Source organism: Myotis brandtii, unplaced genomic scaffold (assembly GCF_000412655.1).
Source record: "Myotis brandtii unplaced genomic scaffold, ASM41265v1 scaffold455, whole genome shotgun sequence".
NCBI lineage: Eukaryota > Metazoa > Chordata > Mammalia > Chiroptera > Vespertilionidae > Myotis > Myotis brandtii.
In genome coordinates this window covers 1,000,102-1,012,294 of record NW_005367384.1, presented here as the reverse complement: position 1 = coordinate 1,012,294, position 12,193 = coordinate 1,000,102, and the positions used below count along the sequence as shown (strand labels likewise).

At 48.3% G+C, this 12,193-nt stretch overlaps 1 long non-coding RNA gene across 1 annotated transcript; it reads right to left on the bottom strand.

The window, feature by feature from the left end:
• Nucleotides 1-214: 214 nt before the first annotated feature.
• On the bottom strand, nt 215-1,104 carry LOC106727615. Its single transcript, XR_001363843.1, has 2 exons — nt 1,035-1,104; nt 215-516 (listed from the first exon to the last, which is right to left on the bottom strand). It is a non-coding gene; the product is annotated as an uncharacterized LOC106727615 (long non-coding RNA).
• Nucleotides 1,105-12,193: the final 11,089 nt, after the last annotated feature.

The following is a 12,193-nucleotide window of genomic DNA, read 5'->3' as shown; positions in this document are numbered from 1 at the left end:
AGGCCCCCTCCCACCTCCTCCCTCTGCAGGACGCCCTGTCATCTCTTCAGTGGGCCTAGGTTTTTAGTACAGATCAGCTTCAATTTCAGGCTGCTTTGCTCTCTGCGCCCCCCCCCCGCCCCCTCTCCCCCCCTACACACACACACACACACTCCCAGGTCCTTTAGGCAAAGTGATACAAAGCCTGGTGACTTGCTTACAATTAGGAAATATGTAGAGAGACAAACACATTTTATTACAATACATTCTCCTGCCGCCTGCCAAGTTTGGTGAGTAGACCCAAGCTCTTCATCATTTCCCTGTGGGCCCTGAGCAGTTTGGGAAGATTGTTAGTGTCAACTGAACTTGGAGGGCACAGAGTTGTAAACTCCAATCTCCAGGGACCAGGTCACAGGAAGGAGTAGATCCCATGGGTGGGGGCTGAGGAGGCCCCTCGCTGGGGCCGGCGGTCACTGCCAAGCGGGAATGCTGCTCCACTTTAGCAGCACTGCCTCGTTTTCCAAAGGAGTTGGAAATCTGCGTTATGTGAAACTTTGTGATTTTTAATGCTGGCAAATAATTCACATTTTTAATAGAAAACACCATGTAACACCAAAAAGCAGGCAACCACAATACACGCAGACACCTGCAGGATGCCGTCCATCTCTGAGCTACCGCTGACAATGCATTCGATGTCAGAGTGTCAGGGACCCAGTTGAGCACAAGATGTCACAGCCCTTGGGGAAAACGGTCAGTGGATGAGAACCTCAAAGTCAAACACCCCCATATAGCCAGGCCTCCATGAGCTGGCCTGCTTCCCCCACCAGGAAGGGAACATGCCCACTGCTCGTTAGGTGAGGGAGGGAGGGGGTTGTTATGGGGATGAGCAGGCGCTGAGCTGGGAGGGTGTCAGGAAAGTATCTCCCTGTGGATGAGGCCTTAACCTACATACAGGTTATGGGCTCCTCAGCTCATTCCTTTGGGCTGGGTTTACAAGGTCGCATTGCCACCCCCTCTCCCCTAGACTGGCACACCCCGGGAGTCAATGAACTCACCTGAAACCTGCAACCAAACTGCACATGACCGTGGGCACCAGGAGGTCTCAGCTCTTGGCAGAAGAGGGCTAGAAAGAGACGATTTGTAATAACAACGATAAATCACTTTACTGCCCATAATTGAATAAAGTGGAAAAATTATGAAACCACGACAAGGAGAAGAAAACCTAAGTGCTGGTAGTAGAATATATTTTATTAGGCGGTTGTAGTTTGGCATAGTCTCCTTCACAGAGCCTGTTCTTGGCTGTCAACAGTCAAATTCTCATTGCCAAGTGCGCGTGAGTATCACAGTATGACTCACTACTCAGCTGGGAGCCACGGGGTCTGCAAGGTCCTTCTTCCTACACTGTCCTTTTTGTGGAACGGGGAGTGGGCCCATCTATTGAAGGAATGCCTCTCCACTGGGGCGAAGCCGTCCTCTGTCAAGTTCACCTGTGCTTCTCTCTGGACCGTGGCTCGTCTTGCTAGAATATGTCTCCCCAGCAGGGAAGGACCGCTCCTCTGTCCCGTCCTTTTTGCCACACGTTCCTGGGGATGTGATTCGTCCTCTGCTGGTTCCCATCAGCCCCTTCTCAGGCCAGGTGACGACTCCGAATCTCTCTCATGCGCAGCCCAATCTTTATACTCAGCCCGTATTTGGGACCCCAAGCAGTGCGCAGAAATAGATTGTTTGAAGCAGAAATAAGGAGTGTCATCAAAACACGTTGGCCAAGAGATGTCCCAGTCTCGGAGCCAACTGGGAGACACGTCGCCAGTGACACTGTGGCCCAGGGAATGAGCGTGGGCTTGTCAGTTCCTGGACTTACGCATATTGAAGAGGATTGTGGTGAAAAATCTTGGAAGCAGCAAATCATTTTGCATAGCCAGTGTTCCCCCCAACTGCTCCCAGATTGTCCTCAGGAAGGGAGTCCATGGGAGTTAAAGGCTGAGAGTGAGACACGGGTGGGCAGCGTGGCAGCTTTTCAATCCCACGTCCACTTTTCTGCACCCGGGCTGAGGCACAGCTGCTGCGGGGGGCGGGGGGGGGGGGGTGGGGGGGGTGTGTGGGGTGCGGGAAGGGGGCAGCAGGAGCTGCAGGAAGCCAACACCAGCCTTTGGAGCCAGAGCCCAGGCCTCTAACTATGCAATTCCCTTAGGATGTCAGGCCTTTGCTCCCCAATGCAGTGGTGTAGTAACAGAGCCACTGACTGCCCCCGTCACAGCCCTGGCTCTGCCCCTTTGTTTATTTAACTTCCTCAGGCCTTTCTTAGCCTCATCTGTAAACCAGCACCGTCCTCGGAGGGTTGTTAAGAGTGGCAAATTCATATATGTAGAGTTCATACATGGATAATGTCATTATTCTCCTGATCCCACCTCCTCTCTTCCTGGTTTCTGCCCCTCAGCCTTTGCTCTCCGTAACTTCAGCTCATTGAAGAAAATTCAGCTTCTCCACTGTGGCTTGACCAGACTCAGCCATGTTGGACTGCAGGCCACGGCAGAAAGAAAGGACCTCTGTGAAAAAAAAACTGTATTTTCTTCCTTCTGCGTATGTGCTTTTTAACTTGTAGGAAATTATCCATAACATAAAATTTTCCACCTTCACCATTTTTAAGTATACGGTGTTGTACAGCCATCACCACCATCCATCTCCTGAACTGCAAAATGGGGGCTCTGTACCCATTAAGTAACGGCTCCCTATTCCCATCTCCCCCAGCCCCTGGCAGCCTCTGCCCTACTTTCTTTCCCTGTGAATTTGACTAGTCTAGATAATGCTTATAAGTAGAATAATCCAGTATTTTTCTTCTTGTGACTGACATTTAACTTAGCATAATGTCTTCAAGTTGCATCCACGTCGTAGTACCAACGTCAGAATCTCCTGTTCATTTCCTTCGTGTCTGATCTTACTGAAGAGCAGGAAAGCTCATCAGCTTTTACTTAGCCTCCTAATTCCCAGCGCTGAAAAACGCTTAGTCTGAGGAACAACAATGTAATTCGTTGCTTCAAGGCCGCATAACAAGGATGGCCAATTTGTAGCCAAGAGGAGATGGGTCTCCACCTTGAGTTGGCTCAGTCAATTCTCTTATTTTCTAATTTTTATTTACTGATTGATGAGAGAGAGAGAGAGAGAGAGAGAGAGAGAGAAATAGCATTCCCTTGTTCCACCTACTAATGTATTCATGGGTTGATTCTTGTATATGTCCTGGCTGGGGATTGAACCCTCAACCTTGGCATATCAGGACAATGCTCTTCAGTCAATTCTGTATTCCGTGGTCACTAGCAAGCCCCCATTCTTGATGCCAGTTTCTGTACCAGGACTCTCCGCAGGGTACTCACAGAAAGCCCTGCACACACTGGCTCATGTAACTGAAAATTCAGGGTGGAGAGGGAGGGCTCCAGGTATAAGCTGAACCAGACTCTTAAACTATGTCATCAAGACAGGCACTGGCTCTCTCATAATTTGTCTCTGCTCTTCTCCACTTTGCCTTCATTCTCAGATTCCATTTAATGGAAAGTGCCCAGGACTGCCCCTTCCCAGGTGCAGAGCCTGCAGAAGAGAGCTCCTATTCCCTTCATAGGTCAGTCCTGGCCCTGACTGCATTGTCCCTACCCTGTCCCTGTGTCCATCCCTGAACCGATGACTGTGGTAAAGGTCTGAGTCATAGGTCCATGCCTGGAGTTGGCTCAGGGTCACCCCCTCCCAAAACATGGGACTGAGAGTGGGGAGATACAGGCTCCTGCTGCCGGAAGAAAGGGGACCGGCTGCTGGTCAAGAAAGAAGAGCAAATGTTTGCCATACATACCTGGGAAGAGTGAAAGCAGCCCTTTAAAAGGAACAGAGTGCATCTGCCTCTGCTGATCTGAAACATCTCCAAGATAAAGGGGCAGAAGTGCATGCAGAATGAGTGCCTGCGTGCGTTTACCGAGAGGTGTGGATGGGAGCCCAGCCTCTTGGTTCCTGGGTGAGAGACCACCAGGCCCCACTCATCACAAAGGCAAGTGCCTGGGTACCAGCTCTGAGAGTAAAAGGGCAAACCTGTTTAGCACTTCCTGACGGAACCACAATCTGCAGTCAAGAAAAGCCAGCCCTGGCCCTGGCTGGTGTTGCTCAGTGGATAGAGCAGCGGCCTTCGGACTGTAGGGTCCCAGGTTTGATTCTGGTCAAGGGCACATGCCCAGGTTGTGGGCTCCATCACCAGTAGGGGGTGTGGAGGAGGCAGCCGATCAATGATTCCCTCTCATCATTGATGTTTCTATCTCTCTCTCCCTCTCCCTTCCTCTCTGAAATCAATAAAAATATATTTTTAAAGAAAAGAAAAGCCAGTGCTGGCCCAGAGATTAACTTCTGGAGGAGAATGACATCTCAGTAATAACCCTGCCCTAACTGCTGTGTCTGCATTAGCCCTCTCCATAAGGGTAGCAGGACCTGCAAGGGACAAGGGATGGAAAACAGCTCCACCTGAAGGAAAAACCCCAAATTGACAAAAATAAACACAGGTGCTCTAATTACAAAACTAATACATAGGCTGTTTTCATGCAAACAATGTATACATTTTTAAAACAACTTTTCTTTAAGTTTGGTATATTATACTAGTACGTGCTTCTAAGCACTTTTTGAGTATACTTAAATACTTGTTTTTTAAAAAGTGGAGTTAATACAGTGAGTGTTGTAAGAATAAGCAGTTTCCTGTAGAACTAAAACTATTTCCATTTTGAATGGAATAAAAATACAGCCTTTTTTTTTTTTTAACATCCGTACATCCGTTGGTTTGGCTTTGGAACCCACGAAGGGAGCAAGTGTCTCTGAAGCCCCGCCCACCCTCATTCTTTCTCTGTCGATGACCCACAGGCGGCACCGACGGCCCGGGAGCGCCCCCACCCGGCGTCCTGGGCAGAGGCTCCGGCCCCTGGGCCCGCATATTCGCGGGGCAGAGCGCACTGACGTTAGCTGAGGTCTAATCGTGTTGCAGAAATGTCGCTAACAATGCCCTGTTCGCGCCTCATTACACTCATCCGCACGCAGAACCTTGGCTTTGGGGCTGTGGCCCGCGCAGCAGTTCCGCGAGCTGCCAAGTGCATTTCGAGACGCTGAATTAATTGCCTTCGGATCCTGCGGCTCGCGCGCTGCTCCCTGCGCACCGGCGCCCCCTTGGCCGTGGCCTTGAGCCCGGGGGCTGTGCCTCCGAGGCCCCCGGCCCTCCGGCGGGTGTTCTCTTCCCCTCCCTCAAGGCTCAAGTCCTTGTCCCAACAGGTGCCCCATCCCGCGGCGAAGTGCCACTTGCTTCTGCGCACAGCCTGCGGCCCCGGGGAGGGAGTCGGGGTCGGGTCCCCTGCCCTTGGCCAGGGGAGGAACTGCCCTCCGGAACCGCCCCTGCCCCCATCCCTGGGCTGGCGGACAGGAAAGCCGCGCCCCTTTACTCAGCCTCGCTAGTCCTGATCCCTCGAGGCACCCCGCCTGGGCGAAGAAGGTCCGCGGTCCGCGGTTCCCGGGGCCTTAGGCGGCCCGGCGTGGCGGCGGCCTGTGCCCGTGGCTTTGCCTTTACAGGGTCGCCATCTAGTGGCAGCGAGTTAGACGGCTACCTTCTGACCTGAAGGCGTCCAGCGGGCAACTTTGGAAGGCTCTGGTTTGGGGGGACGAGGAGGGGGAGCCCTCTGGTGAGGAGCGGGCCCAATTCCAGACCCTGTTGGGGGGAGGGCTGGTGGCCCCCTCCACAGAGGAAGGGCGTTCTGGCCCAAACATCGCCACGGGCCTCCTGTTGGCAGTACCCTCCTCCTTTCAAAGCGGGAAGCCTGTGACCCCCCTGACCTTGGTTCTGGGAGCCCCCACTAGGCAGAAGACCTGTCTGTAAGGCTGCTGGCTTAGGAACCCCCACTATTTGTTGGGGGTCAGTAAGGTGTTCTGGGAGACAGTGCACCTGTTATCGGTCCTGGAGACAGGGAGGGGAGGGCAGGCTCCTAGCTTCCTGGAACCGTCTCTCCAAGAGCTCCCTCCTCCCATCCCAACTGCTCCAGGCACAGACCCAAGGAGCAGGTATGTTCCGCAGCTCAGCAAACATTCAGGCCAGGTGAGTCGCCTCTCCCCCGTCAGACACCCCTAATCTTTACGAGGGGTTTTCCTGCAGCCCCCACATTGGCCTCAGGGAGGGAAAGCGTCACCCCTTCTAAGGGAATAACGTCTCTCCACAAGCACTCGGCTCCCAAAGGGATGACCTCCTCCCCCCTGTGGTCTGACATTGAGGTGAGGGGAGGGGAAGAAGGTTCTCAATAGGCACCGCCCATACGCCCGGCGGCTGGCTTGGCCTGCATGCTGGGGTTCCGTGCACGAGAATAGAATGCGGGGCACTTAGCACCTTATCCACCGCTCTGGGCTTTTGCTGCCATTCATGGGCGACCGGACAAATCCCCCACCCATGTGGGACAAGAGTGTGGATAGAAAGAGAAGCAGATGCAACCTGAGGAGAGATCAAGCAATCAGCTGCCCTGTATGTTTATGTAAGTCACACGGGGAGCCTGCCCTGGGGTGCCATTGGGAGCTGGAATGCAACCCTTATCTGATCACAAAGCCACGCCACCTGGCAAGGGGCTGTGTGCTGGAGGAAGGGGTGCACCTTTCAAATTCACCTGCTCTCTGCGAGCAGGGCCTGAGTCCTTCCAGCTGTGCGTCGCTGTGTTGCTAATTCTCACAGAGGCACAGACGGGCCCCGTTGCTGCCTGCGGGGAGTGCCCAGACCCTCCTTGGAGAAAAGGCTCCTGCCCGGAGCCCCAGCCCAGGTCTCCTCGGCTTCTGTGGGCCCGGCTCACTTCTGTGTTCGTTTGCTGGGGTGGCTGTAACAAAGTACCACAGACTAGGTGGCTAGAACAACAGAGCGTATGGTCTCACAGTTCTGGAGCCTGAAGTCCAAGATCAAGGTCTCGGCAGAATTGGTTCCTCCCGAGGGCTGTGAGGGAGGATCTGTTCCATGCCTCTCCCTGAGCTTCTGCTGGTTTGGGGGCCATTCTTCGGCTTGTAGACACATCACCCCAATCTGCCTTCCTTCACAGGATGCTCTCCCTGTGTGTGTGTGTCCAAATTTCCCCTTTTTCTAAGGACCCAGTATATTGGGTGAGGGCCCACCCTAATGACCTCACCTTAACTAATCACATCTGCAGTGATTCTATCTCCAAGTGAGGTCGAATTAGGGGGAGTCAGGGGTTAGGACTCCAATATATGTATGGAGAGGGGGGTATACAAATCAACCTACAGGAAGATCCCCAAAGAAGATAGCACTACAGCCCTCATCTTCTACCCATTGCCATGGTGACAGGAGAGATGCTGGAGGGATAGGGGAAGTTCAGCTCATAAATGCTATTAGAAAGCTTTTTTTTTGGTTCAGGTTTGTCTCAAGATTGTGTCTGATCCCCAGGTAACCAATAAAATCTCTAAGAGACAAACAAGCCAGACAGTCTCTAATTTATGTGTCGTCCCAGACCACAAAGGAGAGGGAGGTTTCAAACAGGCCAGAAAGCACAGGTCTGTGGAAGGCCTGGCCGACCCAGTCAGTGTGAGCTGTCATAGACCTTGCAGGAGGTTGCCCCTTCAGGTTTTAAAGTATTAGCTTTCTTAATCATCACGATGAAGGCCTCCCTAAAGTTAACAATAGCGTATTTTACATATTTTGTTTTAGTTTACATATTTTGCTTGCAGGACTGTTACAGTTCTGGCTGGAACTCAGTGCTTAATTCTTGAGCAACGTGGCCAAATTGGCTCCCATGCTACCTGAGCCATGGTTTTCAAGTCTGTTGCATATAAAAGTCATCCAGAATCCCAGTTTGGGAACCCGATGAGACAGGTAAAACTGCTCTCAAATGGCCTATGAAAGCTCCACGGGCAAAAACGCAGTGCAATCAGCGAGCCAGCTGGCTAGAGCTTCACCCCGCAGAACAGGAGCTCTTCCATCACTGCTCATGGCTGGGCTTCAGGGGATCTGTGACCCTGAAAACTGAAAACTGCAAAATGTATATATTTCACTAGGGAGAGGGTCCCAGCTTTCATTAGAGTCACAGAGGGATCCATACAAAAACAATTAAGAGTTACTACCCTGAAAACTTCCATTCACTAACAGGTCTTTATGGTAAAACAGTAAATTCAATTTTCTTCCCAAGTGTAGAAGTTCATCATGAAATTTAGAATTGTTAGCAATGGGAGCAAGACCTTTCCACTTGATAATGGTTAATCCCCCAATCTGGACCATGACACGCCTGTCCAGGTTGTGTATGGAGATTTACAATTGAGAATGTGCAGGCTAGGTTCTTACGGTCACAAAACGGCATGTGATGTGGTCCCTGGTGGCCTGGGGTCGCTGGTGGGCCCCCAGGAATAGAAGTGTCTATTTCTTTATGGAGAAGGGTGGACCTTGATGGAGTCCATGAACTTGGTCCAAGATTGTTAGAGATGTAAGACACTTCCTCCAGAAGTTTGCTGTTATAGAAGGCTTTCGTTTATGTCAGCCAGAGCTGAATGGCAGACAACTTCTGCTTGGCCAAAGGATACACATGTGTATAATTAGGATAAAAACTGGTCCAACTCACTTCTCTCTCTCTCTCTCTCTCTCTCTCTCTCTCTCTCTCTCTCTCATTTTCCCATTGGTTTGATCCTCATCCACCAGGGTCCAGCAGAGGTTCTCTTGACCAGGGTGTGCGTTCAAGTGCAGGCTGTGAACTCCTAAGCCCAAGGCGTGCCACACACCTAGACTCTAAGGGCTGAGCATCCCTGAGGGGAGCACTCACCCTCCCTGCTCCGACAGCAATAAAGTAAGAAGCCTGATGTGTAGGATTAGTCTGATTTAAAGTTAGCCATCTTTCTGACAGAAAATCCTAAAGATTGCACCAATAACTACTAGAACTGGTCAATGAATTCAGTCAAGTACCAGGATACAAAGTTAATATTCACAAACTGGTTTCATTTTATACACCAATAATGAACTATCAGAAAGAGGAATTAAGAAAGCAATCCCATTAACAATTGCATCAAAAAAAATGAAATACCTAGGAATAAATTTAACCAAGGAGGTAAAAGACCTGTACTCAGAAATTATAAAATGTTGAAAAAAGAAATTGAAGAAGTTACAAATGAACAGAAGCATATACTGTGTTCATGGATAGGAAGAACTGGCATCGTTAAAATGTCCATACTACCCAAAGCAATCCATCGATTCAATGCAATCCCTATCACGATACCAATGTCATTGATCACAGAACTAGAACAAATAATTCTAAAATTAATATGGAACCACAAAAGACCCCAAATAGCCACAGCAATATTGAGAAAGAGGAACAAAGATGGAGGGATTACAATACATGATATCACTATAGTACAAGGCTGTAGTAGTTAAAACAGCATGACACTGGCATAAAAACTGACATATAGATCAATGGAACAGAAGAGAAAGCCCAGAAATAATCGTAAACCTACATGGTGAATTAATCTATGACAAAGGAAGCAAGACTATTCAATAGGGTAAAAACAGTCTATTCAATAAATGGCATTGGGAAAACTGCATACATGCAAAAATAATTTAAACTAGACCACCTTCTTACATCATATACAATAAACTTAAATGTATTAAAGACTTAAATGTAAGACCTGAAACCATAAAACTCCTAGAAGAAAACATAGACAGTAAACTCTGACATTTCTTTTAATAAAACTTTTCTGATATATATCCTCCGGCTAGGGAAACAAAAGCAAAAAACAACAAATGGGACTACATCAAACTAAAGAGTTTTTGCACAGCAAAGAAAACCATCAACAAAATGAAAAGACAGCCTATGGAATGGGAGAAGATATTCACTAATAATAAAGGGTTAATAGCCAAAACTTTCAAAGAACACATACAACTCAATACCAAAAACCCCCACAACAATCCAATTAAAAAATGAAAAGATGTTCAACATCACTAATCATCAGAGAAATTCGAATTAAAACTGCAATGAGGCACCACCTCACACCTGTCAGAATGGTTATCATCAATAAATCAACAAACAGCAAGTGTTGGAGAAGATGTAGAGAAATGGGAACCCTCGTGCACTGTTGGTGGAGTTGCAAATTGGTGCAACCACTATGAAAAACAGTATGGAGGTTCCTCGAAAAATTAAAAATAAAACTCCCTTATGACTCAGCAATTCCACTTTTGGGTATATATCTGAAGAAATCCAGAACACTAATTCAAAAGTATATATGCACCTCTATGTTCATTGCAGTGTTATTTACAACAGCCAAGATATGGAAGCAATCAATTGACCAGACAAGCCATCAATAGACAATTGGATAAAGAAAATGTGGTTCTTATATACAATGGAATATTACTCAGCCATAAAAAGAATGAAATCTTACCATTTGTGACAACATGGATGGACTTAAAGGGTATTATGTTAAGTAAAATAAGTCATACAGGGAAAGACAAATACTATATGATTTTACTTATATGTAGAATCTAAAAAACAAAATAAACAAAACAAAAACAGAATCATAGATACAGAGAATAAATTGAGGGTTGCCAGAGGGGAGGGGGGTTAGGGGACTTGGTGAAAAACACAAAGGGATTAAGTACAAATTGGTAGTTAAAAAATAGTATTCAGCAAAGTCTCTGAAATGAATAAAAATATATTTAAAGAAAATAGTACAGCATAGAGAATATAATCAATAATCCTATATAATAAAAGCCTAATATGCTAAGTGTCCAACCATCTGTTCAACTGTTCAATCAGTCGCTATGACGTGCACTGACCATGAGGGGGCAGACGCTCCGACCGGTAGGTTAGCTTGCTGCTGGGGTCTGGCCGATCAGAACTGGGCGAGACAGGCCAGACACACCCTGCCTGAAGCCCTCCTGTGGTCCCTCCCCAGCCCCAATGGTGCACCAGTGGGGTCCCTCAGCCTGGCCGGCACCCTCTTGCAATCCGGGACCCCTCAGGGGATGTCAGAGAGCTGGTTTTGGCCCCATCAGCATAGGCCAGGCTGAGGGACCCCACCAGTGCACGAATCCATGCACCAGGCCTCAAGTACTACAATAACAATGGTGCCAGCTGGGCACTAGACTTATCAGGGGGCTCACTTTGTAAATTATATTCAGGTGTACTATCAAGTTGTACACCTGAAACTAATATAAAATAATATTGAATGTCAACTGTAATTGAAAAAGAAAAAACAAATATAGAAACAAGTAAAAAAAAAATTAGGTAGCCATCTTTCTTTCCTATAAACTCATTACCAAAAAAAAAGAGTTATTTTTTTTTTGAGTGTTTCGTTTTTAAAAGCCTAGACTCATAAAATAATCATACACAGGAAGTTGAGGATAGCCCAGGCGTTACTGCGTGGGCCAGGCTGTCTGCTCACACAGGTTAGTTATACTCACAATCCTAGCGCACTGCAGTCTACAGGAATGAATTCTAGGGGTGGAGCTCCCAGCAAGTCTGTGTTTTGACTTGCAGAGAGCAGCAGCTGATGACTCAGGGAGATGTTTTCTGCCTATTAGGGCTCTTCCTTAAGTCTCCTTGGGTGAGCATGCAGGTACCCAGGTGGAATGTTTTCTCAATCCCTGTTGCAGCGGGGGTGTGGCTAGAGGGACTTGAAAGTGAAGCCTAGTTGGCGAGGTAATGGCGTTGGCGCCTCCACCGTGGCCCCAACCCATGACTTGCATGGACCAGACACACCACGATCTGGAAATGCAAACTCTAGGGAACCCAGATATAGGGGAGCGAGATGCAGGAAAGAGGGAGAAGAGACATGTTTGGGAGGCTGAGACACATGAAAGCAGCTTGACTTTCCCATCTTAGAGTCACGTGGTCTGGCAGGTTACTCCACCTCCCTGACTCTCACTTTCCTCACCTGTAAAGTAGGCATTTTCATGCCTTCCTCACAGTTAATAGGAAGAGGAAGTAGACATAACAGCCAAATGCAATGTATGAGACTTGATTAGATCCTGGTTTGAAAAAATTGGAGAAATTAAATATGACTTGTATATATCATCTAGCATGGACTAATTGCTCATTCCTTGGTGTGAGAATGACACTGTACTTAGGTAGAAACGTGTGTTCACAGAACATACCTGATGAGTATTTAAGGGTGAAATTTCTCCAGGTCTGCAGTCCATGCAAACGTTTCATGGAAATAATCACGAAAGTATGTTTGCATGAAGATAAAG